At 33.6% G+C, this 12,413-nt stretch overlaps 1 pseudogene; it reads left to right on the top strand.

The window, feature by feature from the left end:
• The first annotated feature begins 7,921 nt into the window (after nucleotides 1-7,921).
• On the top strand, nucleotides 7,922-11,973 carry LOC120120901 (annotated as a pseudogene).
• The last annotated feature ends 440 nt before the right edge of the window (nucleotides 11,974-12,413 follow it).

Here is a 12,413-nt window from a genome sequence, read left to right as displayed (position 1 = left end):
GTGAGTCGAGTGGTGATATTGATGAAGTTATCAGGTTGCTTGGTAAGAAGTTCTCTTTGAAGGACTTGGGCGATCTTGGTTATTTCCTTGGTATTGAAGTCAGTAGATCGGCTGATCAATTGGTGTTAAGTCAGCGTAAGTTTGTTTATGAATTATTGAAGCAAACGAATATGCTTAATGCTAAGTCAGCACCTACGCCAATGGTGGTTGTACCCAAGTTGACGTGTGATGCAGGGAAGATACTTCAAGATGCGAACGTGTATAGGAGCATTGTTGGCTCCATGATGTATTTGAGTCATACAAGGCCAGATATAGTGTTCAGCGTCAATCGCGTAGCCCAGTATATGCATCGACCTTGTGATGGCCATTAGCTTACGGTTAAGAGGATTTTACGGTATTTGAGAGGAACGATCGACTATGGCTTGGTATTTAGATCGGCTTCTGTATCTGAGTCGTGTTGCTTGACTGCATTTTCTAATGTTGATTGGGCCAGCAACGTTGATGACCGTAGGTCGGTCTCTGGCTCGTGTCTATTTCTCGGTTGTAATTTAGTTTCTTGGAGTGCTAGGAGACAGAAGATTGTGGCTCGCTCGACAACAGAGTCTGAGTATCGTAGCATTGCTGACACAGTGGCTGAAGTAGTTTGGGTTAGATCATTATTGTCTGATATGGGTGAAGAGGTTGATGCAGTTCCTGTGGTGTGGAGTGACAATACAAGTGTTGTTGCCATGAGTGCTAATCAGATATTTCATGCTAGATCGAAGCATATAGAGTTGGATATACACTTTATGCGTGAGAAAGTGGCCTGTAGAGCGGTTCAAGTAAACTATGTGCCTGCAGAGCACCAGGTTGCTGATGGGTTGACGAAACCCTTGGCAAAGTCTGCACATACAGTGTTTCGACAGTAAGTGCAGATGGCATAGAAGGAGAGAACTGAGAAGGACGGGGAGAATATTGAAGTATAAGTATATGTTCATGTGCATGGATGGTAGCTGTGCATGCGTGAGCTGTATGAGTTGGTTTGAGGTTTAGTTGGGATAGTTGTGTCTGTTATAGGTTGGTTATGAGATTGTTAACTAAGTTGGTTAAGGCTGTTATACGAGCTATTAAAGGTTTTTATACAAGTGCTATTGTATATAAGCGTACTGTATTTCATTAATGAATGATAAGTCTTAGTACTCTCTTCAACTCTTTGATAAAGTTCTTGTATGAACTTCAACATTCTTCCATTGCTTTATACAAATTTTGTTCTTTATTTTTGGTTTGGTGCTCAATATTATGGATTCATATTTTTTAGGAACTTAGAGACGGGTTTCATTCATCCACAACGAGTATGCCGGTAAAACCTAACCAAAATGTGCAGGCCACACCACTGCCAAATGTGGCACCACAATTTGATGGCTTGTACTATTTTGAAACCCTGGTGAGTTTTTACGTTACATAATCTGCTTTGTTGGAGGTTCATGGTGAGTACTGAATAGAGGACATTCAAGATATTGTTTGCTCCTTTCTTGTTTACTTTATAGAATAGTTTTAGAATGTTTCCTACAAAGATTGAGAAGATCATGTTGGTTCATTCAACCATTGTTTGCTTAAATTTACCAATAAAAGAAAGGGTATTTGTTTATTATAAGACTCCTTGCTCTTCCATTATTGTATACAAATTTTGTTCTTTCTTTATTTATGGTTTGGTGTTCAATAGTATGGATTCATATTTTCAGGAACTTGGATGTGGGGTTCGTTCATCTCTATCCACGTGTACATTTTTTGTCAGCATCAGGCGTTAATCATCAGTAGACTAACATTTTCCATCCATCGAGGGTGTTTTTGACCCAAAATGAAACATTGTATGGTCAAATGTGTCAAAACAAACAATAAGAGTAAATTTGACAATACTGTCAAATGTTAGGGTAATTTAGTTGCATTATGTCTTTGCATAAAAAAGGCCAAATCAAGTCACACAAACATACAATGGCTCTAAAGATCCTAAACATGCACATTTTCAATTTTTACTACATTTAAACATTACAATCTCAAAATCAACATATATGATCAAAACAAAACATAGAGAACATGATTTCATATCAACAATCAAATATTGCAAATTGAAGGCCAAAATCGTCACCATAAGCATATAATGCCATAAAATTGTAACTCATGCAATAATAACTCCCCCTAACTAATTACAATTAATAACTATGTGGGAACACTCAATAATGCATATAAATATATAAAATCATATAAAGCACAAAATTGCATGAAATTAAAATTTTGTTACCACTTGAATTAAAGTTGATTTCTTAGGTCTCCCTTTCTTCAAGTGTCATTCCTTAGTGTATTTTAGAGCTTCCATATTCATTGTCATTGCTCACTATTGCTCTAACACACCTACAAGAGACATTTACTTGATTTTTGGAGTCCAAATTGCTTTGGGTCCCTTATTGTTAGTTTCAATGTCTCTAATTCCCTTAGGAATTCATACTTGTCTTATTTATAAATTTTTTTATAGGACAAGTATTAGAATTATGACCATGATAATGACAATGTGAACATTTTACCATTATTTTTGATGAATTATTAGAAATAATTTTTTTATTAAGTTATCTAGCTTAATTTTCAAATCAAAGAATTCTTTTTCAAAATTTTTATTTTTCAATTTTGAAAGCTCCAAATACTTTTTCAAAATTTTATTTTTGCTTTAAAAATCCAATTTAACTTTCAAAAGAGAACCATTTTCATTTTTTATATTTGGAAATTATTTTCTTATATTTGGAATTCAATGTCTCAAATTCCAAAATTAATTCATCATTAGTATCTTGTAACTCATCAAAAGAATATGAATTTCATTCATTTGAGTTAGAAGATACATTTGAATCTTCTTGGAAGGCCATAAGGAAAAGGTTGGCTACTTCATCTTCTTCATCATCAAGGATGTCTTCATCACTCCAAGTAGCAACAAAAGTCTTCTTCTTTGGCTTACTTGATCCCTTATTCTTCAATTGGATACAATCATACTTCACATGTCTCGATCTTTGGCAATTGTAGCATATGATGAGATCCTTCTCCTTCTTCGATTAATGCTTCATTTCTTTTTCTTTGGTTGACATGAATCACTTGAATCTCTTGAAGAGGTTGGCCATCTCTTTATCTTCATCCACTTCTTCACTTGAGTCTTGATTACTCTCATTGATGGACTTAAAGACAATTCCTATATCATTCTTTTTGTTGTCCATCTCCTCATCTTCCTTCTTCTTTTGGAGTTCCACCTCATGAGTGAGTAAATATCCGATGAGCTCATCGAATGTGTACAACTCTAATCCTTGGCTTCTTCGATGGTGGTTGCTTTGCCTTCCCAAGATGTAGGCAATGAAGCAAGAATCTTTCTCATTACTTTTCATTGGGATAAACCTTCCCAAAGTTCTTCAACTCATTGATTATTGAATTGAATTGATCGGACATCGTGTTTGTCTTTATCAGGCTTCATCTTGAAGTTCTCATAGTTTAGAGTTAGAATGCCAATCTTGGACTTATTGACTTGGCTTGTTCCTTCATGGGTCACCTCTAACTTGTCTCATATCTCCTTAGCATTAAAGCATGAAAATAATCTATTATATTCGTTCGAGCCAAGTGCATAAAAGAGAATATGCATGGCTTTAGTGTTGAGTTGGGCGAGCTTTTTGTCTTCAGTAGTCTAGCTCGATTGATTTCTTAAAGGAGAACCATTGACAATTGCATACCAAACATCAAGATCAATGGCTTGAATGAAAAAAATCATCCTATTCTTCCAATAGGAGTAGTTGGAACCATTAAAGTAAAGATACTTTGAGATAGAGTGAGAGTTCTCGAGGTAGTATGAGCCGGAAGTCACATACATCTTCTTGGTTGAGATGGGAATTGATAAAACACTTTTAGGTTCTTTAAAGATTTTTAAACAATCGATTATGGCCCAGTCTGATACTAATTGTTAGATCTTACGAACAACCGAAATAAGCCAAGAGGGGGTGAATTGGCCTTTTGAGGAATTTATAGAAGTATCTAGAAAATAAAACTTTTTGCAAAACGATTTAGAGTGGTTTGAATTTCTAAACCAAAGTCTACATCCACTACCTTAGCATCTATACTAAGGATTTCTCAAATCCACTAGATTTGCTAACCTTTGAGAACAATGTGTAACCTCACAATGACACACATGGTTTATACCCCAAAACTTTGCTTACATTCTTTCTACAAGATGAATTACAAATAGAGTAAACAAATAGGAAACCTTACAAGGCAAATATGTTTGCACAAATTAATCACTCACCCAATACACACTTGGGAAAAATGAACAATATAGCTCACAAGTGTGTTTGCAACAAAGAATTTTACAAATAAAACACAAAACAAAACTTCGATGTTGGTAGGTTGGTTCAAAATGATTTTTGTTGACTTTGGGAAGCTTTAATCTTCAGTTTATACTTTCTCCATTAATCTAGTCGTTTGGAATCATTAAGGATCATTATAGCCGTTACCTACCACCAAAAACAACATTTAATACACAAGAGATCGAACCTTTGGTAAAAAGGATCGATCCTTTTTCAAATAATTCGACCGTTACAAGAAAGAGAATAATCCTTTAAGGGAATGGATCTATCCTTTTCATCAAGGGATCGATCCTTTTGTACAAGGGATCGATCCAAAAGTTTTTGGAATTCAAAGAATCGATCTTTTTTCAAGGAGATCGATCATTTGGTTAAAGAGATCGATCATTTTGCTAGGAGATTGATCATTTGAGCCAAAATTGCTTGGAAACTTGACTTTAAAGCGCGAAAATGATCAAGCATGTTTTTGAAAAGGGTTGACTAAGTTGGAAAATATTTAAAACATATTTTTCAAGTTAATTTTGACTTTGAATTATTTTTGATAAATTTGATTAAGTCCGAAATCAATTTTGCAATTTATTGTTATATCAAAAATCTTAATTCAACATATCGCATGTCACATTATGTAAATTAGGGTATTTGAAATGTTTAAATATAACATTTGATAGTGTGTCACAAATACGAACAATCACATTTCATCGATTAGTGAAGCTGCTTATATTTCTTCTCTCATATTCCTATAAGTCATGGGTTCTAAACCCACTATGAGCACTCTCATTCCTTGTTTTAGAGTATCATCTTCTTCTCTCCTTTAGGTAGGCTTAAATTTAAAATTTATAAATATATATAACATTTTAAACATGCATTTATTGAGCAATTGAACTTAAGGCTAATACATGTTTATCGTCGTCACCCGACCCCATTCGTGCTTGTGCAATTACGTGTTTTCGACATGCACTGCATACGTTAAAATGAGGGGAAAAAAAGAAAAAGATGGACCAAAAAATTGTGTCAGAATGATAAATAATATTTTAATGAGGTATATTTAAGTAAAATATTCTTAAAAACAATGTTCCATCTTGAAATGATTACGCCCCTTAATTTATAGGGTAAATTACACCATTCATCACTGAATTTTACTTTTCTCCTATTTTACTCATTATACTTTTAATTGTTTTTCATTTTACTCACTGAACTTTTGAATTGCTCATGTTTTGGTCACTATGAATTATTATTATTATTATTATTATTATTATATGACATTTTTATATATTATTAAATATAAAAATAATTTAAAATAAATAATAAAATATTATTTTATTATTATTAAATTTAAAATAATCAGTGTCCCTTCTCATCACCATCGATCACATTTTAGGTTTAATTTTATATATTTTAAATTATTTTTATATTAAATAATAAAAGATGTAATTTCATGTCAAAATAATGATAAAATAATTCAGAGTGATCAAAACAGAAACAATTCAAAAGTTTAGTGAGCAAATTGAAAAAATGTAAGTATAATGAGTAAAATAAAAGAGAGTAAAATTCAATGATGAATGTTATAGTTTTCCCTAGTTTATAACATAATAAAATATATAAGTAATTATTAAATTATGTAAAATAATTGTTTATCTATTAAAAATTTAAAAATTTAAAAATTAATAATTATTAAATTTATATATTTGCTTCAAGTCTGTCCCAAAAGAAACGTCGGCCTTGTGCAATTTTTTTTAAATGAGACCCCTAAACTATTTTATAATAAGATAAAATTATAAAATATCAAAATTTAAGAATATTGAAAATATGATAGACATAAATATGGATTTTTTTTGTCCGTCAAACACTATAAATTTGGTGATTTTTTTAGGAAGAAATGATTATAATTGAATTCTTGAGATAATAAGGGAGAAAATTTTAAAAAATTGTTAAATCTTACCAAGGAAATATTTTTTTCTAGATTCGTAGATTTTTTAAAAATATATGAGACCTCAAAACTTAAAACCCTATAACATTAGGCCTGTAAACGAACCAAACGCACACGAACGAATGTATGTTCATGTTCGTTCATTTAATAAATAAACGAACATAAACGAACAAATTTTTTTTTTGTTCATGTTTGTTCATTAAGGAATATAGCTTGTTCATGTTCGTTCATGTTTGTTCATTTAAATGATAAACGAACATAAACGTACGTAAATGAACACAAACGAACGAATATAAACGAACATAAACGAACACAATAAACTAACAACACAAACACAAAAAACAAACTTATTCGAACACAACAAATGAATGTAAAAAAAGTAAACAACAAGAATAACAACTTAAAATTCATTAATATAATCTGGAACTTTAGAGTTAATTTATTCGAATATGACAAAAACATACATAAATCATAAATAAGCTATATGAACATAATAAAGTCTTAAAGTTAATTTGTTCAACAGAACAATCTTCTTGAAATCCAAACAACTTCAATAATCTTCGTAACATATTCAACTTGCCCTCTGTTTGAACATAAATGAACGAACATATAATCGAACGTTCACGAACGTAAATGAACGAACGAGCGCTTTGTTCGTGTTCGTTCATTTAATTAAACGAACGCAAAATCTTGTTCATGTTCGTTCATTTAATAAATAAACGAACATAAACGAACTTCCCGCTGCACGGTTCATGAACGGTTCGCTGAACGTTGAGGCCTATGTAACATATCATATGTTACACTTTCTAATTAACGGATTTGGTTTCAACTATTAAGATGTTATTATTCACTCACTATTACATTTTTCTTACGGATATTGTGAATGCATACTTAATATTGTTGTATATGATGTCCTTTATGATTAATGATTAAGGTAATTTAAGGATTTATTTTAAAGAAAAAAGAATTATACTCAAATATCAAATTTTAATAGTGGTCGAGAATCCTGAACATGGTGGATATTTGAGATTAGAGATGAGTGCCATAGTCATGGTGAAAATAACCCCTTTATGATAGAGAAGAAGGGACGAGCAGTTACACTCTTCACCCCTAAATCCATAGTCTCAAATGAGACAATTTGAAGATCACAAAAAGAAGTGTTCCCTTGTAAAGCTCCAACGTGCTGGGTTACTGTCCAGGAAATCCACCGTCTCCTTAGAAGCACTCACCATAAATATCTTTAAACGGCAGCGAATAGTTTTTTTTAGCAATGAACCGCATGCAAGAAAAATATCCCAATCGCCAAATCCGAGAGCTTTGTTTGACCCCTTAATGTTCCCTCCTTTTTCTGTTCGGTTTAGATCGTTTGGCAAATACATTGAATGTGAGCCCAAAATTCAATGACAAAGAGTTGACATGGCTTGAGTAGGCCATACATAATAGATTTCAAGATATTTTTTTCCATGGTCGTAGGTTACATAATTTATCAGCGTTGGATGAACATTAGTTGGCAAGTTGATTCAGTTTGTTGCCGTTCGATTAATGCTGAAGATTCTAGTTGTCCGACATAATTCAATGTGGATTTTAGTTGTTCGATTCTTTGCAAAGTTCTGAATTGAAAGATAGATTTAGTGTTAAACAAAAAATAGAAAGGGAGGAAGTCATGGGGCAGGTTGTGGTGATTAGTAGTGAAGAAGTTGTGGAGGTGAAATCTGACAGTTTTGTCTATGGGGAGTTTGAAGGGAAGAAGAGGATGAAGTGAAGTTGTTTCTATGGGGAAATGGTGAAACAGGAAAGGTTTTTTTTTCCTACGATGGCTTTGAGGGTTTTGTTGATCGAAGCTAATGATTTAACCAGGCAAATTATAGTTGTTGTTCTCAAGAAATGCAATTATAGAGGTTACATTTCGACTTCACCCTTAATGCTTTTCTCATCTTAAATTACGGTTAAGGATGTGTCGGCGGGAACAAATTTGATTGATTCCTTTTGATTTAAACAGAAAATTATATTAAATTATTGACTGATGTTTCTTGAGATAGGCATGAAAGTATGAAAAAGATACGAGTAAACAAAAAGAATAAAGTGGATTGAATCTTTCTTTTAGTCTTTTCTTTTAGAAGGGTTAATGTCAGATATATGACAGCAATGATCATATGTAATTTGACTTAAATAAGATGATTATAATTGTTGAAGTTTTATTATAGAACTGTTGTCATCTGAGAAGTATGAGATTCTGAATAAATCGTGGACAGAGATATTAGTTTTCGATGATAATTTTGGACTGGGGCCAACGCGTTAGGATTAGTGGGGCCATGACTAGAAATGATAAACGAGTATAATTTTGTGGATTTCGTACCGTATTCGTTTCAATTGGGGCAGGGATAGATATAACTTTAATAGGTAGTGGACGGGTGTGGATTTAAAAAGTGGTATCTGTCGCGGGTAGTGGGCGGGTTATGGGTTTGAGACCTTACCCGCCCTGCATCCGCCCTCCACTAAATAGCCATTAAATTTTGGACTATTATAAATTTAACTATAATTTTAGGATTTGTCATATGTGTGCCAAAGAACAAAAATATTATGTATTTGTCATTTATGTTTCTAGGCTTTAATTATGTTTTTTATTATGGTGTTCTATGTACTTTAAGATCTATGCTAACACTTAACTTAGATAATCCTTGATTTATTTTATTATGTTTTTTAATGGACATATTTTTTTTATGTTTATTGCTTATGCATAACTTAAGGTTGCTGCCATGCAAGTCTAGTCGGGTACGTCTCTAATTGGGTAGTAGGTGTGGGGATGGATTTGAGAATGTACCCGCGTAGGTGGGTGTGGATTTGAAAAATTGTACCTATTATGGGTGGTGGGCGGGTGGTAGATTTAAAAATATTAGGTCGATATGGGGATAAGGGAGGGGTATCCGCACCCGACTCGTCCGTTTATCATCCCTAGCCATGATCCTCCCAAAATTTGAAAAATTATAATTTAAATCCTTACAGTTAAAAAAAATTAATTCGGTCCTCACAAAATTTTTAAAAAATTTAGATTAAGCTTTAAAATTTTTAATGTTCTTAACTAAACCCCTCTCATAATTTGAAAAAAAATTCTCATTAAGTCTCTCACATTTTAAATTTTTTAATTAGACCCAACTTTTTTAAAGAAAATATAAACTGAACCCTTCAAAAATGTTAAAAATTTTAATTTAAACCTCTAATTTTTTTTTTAAGTTTTAAGTTACCCAAAATCTATGGCCAAGATTCGCCATTGTTTTTGGAGATATAACATGGTTTTGATTTAATGGAAGGAAAAGAGAGATTCTTTTCTCATGGTTTTAATTGCTTCAGCTCTGCTGGGTGGTTTTGCTTTAGTATGATATTTGTGTCCAGCTTACTATATCTAAGCTTATATTTTTACTTTTTCCCGACCTTGAGTATTGCGTGTTAGTTTCGTTTCAAATAAGAAATTAATTAGAATTATATGATGTTTAATGCTACATTTAGAACTGAAAATAATGTGTTTCACCCGCTTTTGAGCAGTTTCTGCTGTTCCTGATGGCTTCAAGGCATGGGAGATGCTGAAAGGAAAACCCCATAAGGTTGATCTCATTTTGACCGAAGATGATCTGCCATCTATATCTGGATTTGCACTTCTTTCACTGATCATGGAGCATGAGATTTGTAAAGGCATCGCTGTTATAAGTATGACTTCCGTACTGTTCCTGCTGGGATTTTCTCCATGACAAAGTGATTTAAACAAAAATTCCATTTTTATTTGACATGATTTTGCAGTGATGTCCTCACAAGATTCAATTAGCACAGTATACAAATGCATGTTGAGAGGCGCTGCTGATTACCTTGTTAAGCCAAAAAGGAGAAATGAGCTGAGAAATTTATGGCAGCATGTATGGAGAAGACAACCGATATGTTTACTTTTTACAGTTCCTTTGTCGCTGTAATTTTCCTTTTTCTCTGATCCTGTTTTGTTTAAATCAGTCTATAGTTGGCGGAAACTTCCCCGGCGGTGAGAGCATCGGATACAAACAGGTTGAAGTTACCTCTGAAAATGATGCAGCAGGGAAAGCTGAGAGTGCCGACATAGAAACTATGCAGGAAGTTTCCGACATTATAAAGGAAAGCTCTCAACCAAAGGAACTGCAGATGCACGGAGCTGGTTATGCCATTGTTAATTCACCAAGAGAAATTATTGACTTCATGGGAACATTTAATAGGAATTGCAGTGTTTGTTCAATTAATAATTCAAGCAAGTTTGATTCTTCTCCACACTTGGATCTTTCCTTGAGAAGACATAATCATAACTTTTTCAAGAACAATGTTACTCGAGAAGGGCCTATTCTCTGGCATCCAAATTCATCAGCTTTTACAATGTTAGTTTCTTTTGTATTTGCCTTGTCATCTTGAAATTTCAGCACAAAAACTTTTGAAGTGTTTTAGGACAAATTGATTGAATTCTTTTGCACGTCTCAAATATGGTAATTTCGTATTTATGTTGCTTATCATACAAATGATCCTTAATACAGGTACACTAGCTGATTATCACAGCCCTTGCATTCAACATTGACAAGTATCAGTAAGCAAAATAAAGAATCCGGGACTAATTCCGAGACGCTGTTGTCCGAGTACAATGCTGATACTCCTAGTCCCACACCAACTTCTCAAAGAAGCATGATTCCATTGACTACTGCAGCTACTGATGAATCGGAGCAAACGGAAGTAGCCGCATCGTGCATGGAACAGAGACTATTTCCTGTGCCAGTATCATCGAGGGATGTAAGATCGAGTAGCCAGTGTGACGGTCATAATTCTGTAATTTCTTCAATCTATTGCGCTCAGTCAAGTTCATCCCCAACACCAATACCAAGCTCAGCCAAGCAACAGGAACCTGCCTTTCATGTGAATCTTTTCCATCATTCTAATTTCGGAACTAATTCCTTCGAACAGTTTTATGACCGACTTGCCTCCGGTACAAATCAGTCAACAAACAAACGTTTGTATAAGCCGGATCAGAAGTTGGATTCAATTGAGGATAAATGTCATATTTCTCTTTCCAATAATCAAAGTGGAACCAGCAGTTTCTATAATGGATCCTTAAGTCAACATAATGGTATTGCATACGGGAGCACTGGTGTAAATAACAATGTGGATCAGGTTGCTACTGTCCAAGCTTCTACAAAAAGAAAGAATATTAACGATTTTCCGAATCCTACTGGGAATCCACACCACTCTATGGAAAGAGAGGCGGTTCTAACCAAGTTCCGCTTGAAGAGGAAGGATAGATGCTATGAGAAAAAGGTACAGAGTGTCAGAGTTATCATCAGTTGCCATCATCGTGTATTTACATGTTTAATATTTCTTGTTCTCCAAGATACTCATAATGTTGCATTAAAGTAATAAGTAATTTTCTGGTCCTATTCTTCAGATCTCAAAGTAAAATGTATAACCATGAGCAGGTCTCATACACATAGGTTGAGCAACTTAGAAGCAGCTAATATTTCACACTGGATGTTTTTTTTACAGGTACGATACGAGAGCAGGAAGAAACTCGCGGAGCAGCGCCCTAGAGTCAAAGTAGAGTTTCTTCATCGACGGCTGGTTGATTGTCCTTAACAGATACAAGTTGAGTGTCATTATCAGAATTCATCTGATGGCTTAGTTTCAACATAGAGATTTTAGAGTTTGTGATCCAAATTAGTTACAACTATATACGAGTATTTAGAATTTTAAGATTTGATGTACTTTGAGAAATCCTCTTGTATTTGTCGCCAACATAATGAAATTGTCGATTTCTTTAGAAAGGGTGGCACAGGATATTTCAGCCATTTGTTCTCTGAAGTTGAAGAAAAAAGAGGGGGCAAAACACTTGTGGTCCTTATTAACACAGGTTGTTACGTACTTATCAAATAGCATCTTTGAGCTTTTAACGCCTGGTGTTCATTTGGGTTTCGGGTAGTTCTTTCTTTACTAACTTCGTAGGTTTGTCACTCAACCATCTTATATACAAGGTTATCTTAATCTTGATTTTTCATAATATCATTTGTTTCTCTTTATTTTAACCCCAGATTGGAATCCATCAAAGTGTTTTACAAGTAAAATAAGATGTTATT

Source organism: Hibiscus syriacus, unplaced genomic scaffold (genome assembly GCF_006381635.1).
Source record: "Hibiscus syriacus cultivar Baekdansim isolate YM2019G1 unplaced genomic scaffold, ASM638163v2 tig00110348_pilon, whole genome shotgun sequence".
Lineage (NCBI taxonomy): Eukaryota > Viridiplantae > Streptophyta > Magnoliopsida > Malvales > Malvaceae > Hibiscus > Hibiscus syriacus.
The sequence above is the reverse complement of the archived record's forward strand: the minus strand, read 5'-3'. Positions and strand labels throughout refer to the sequence as shown.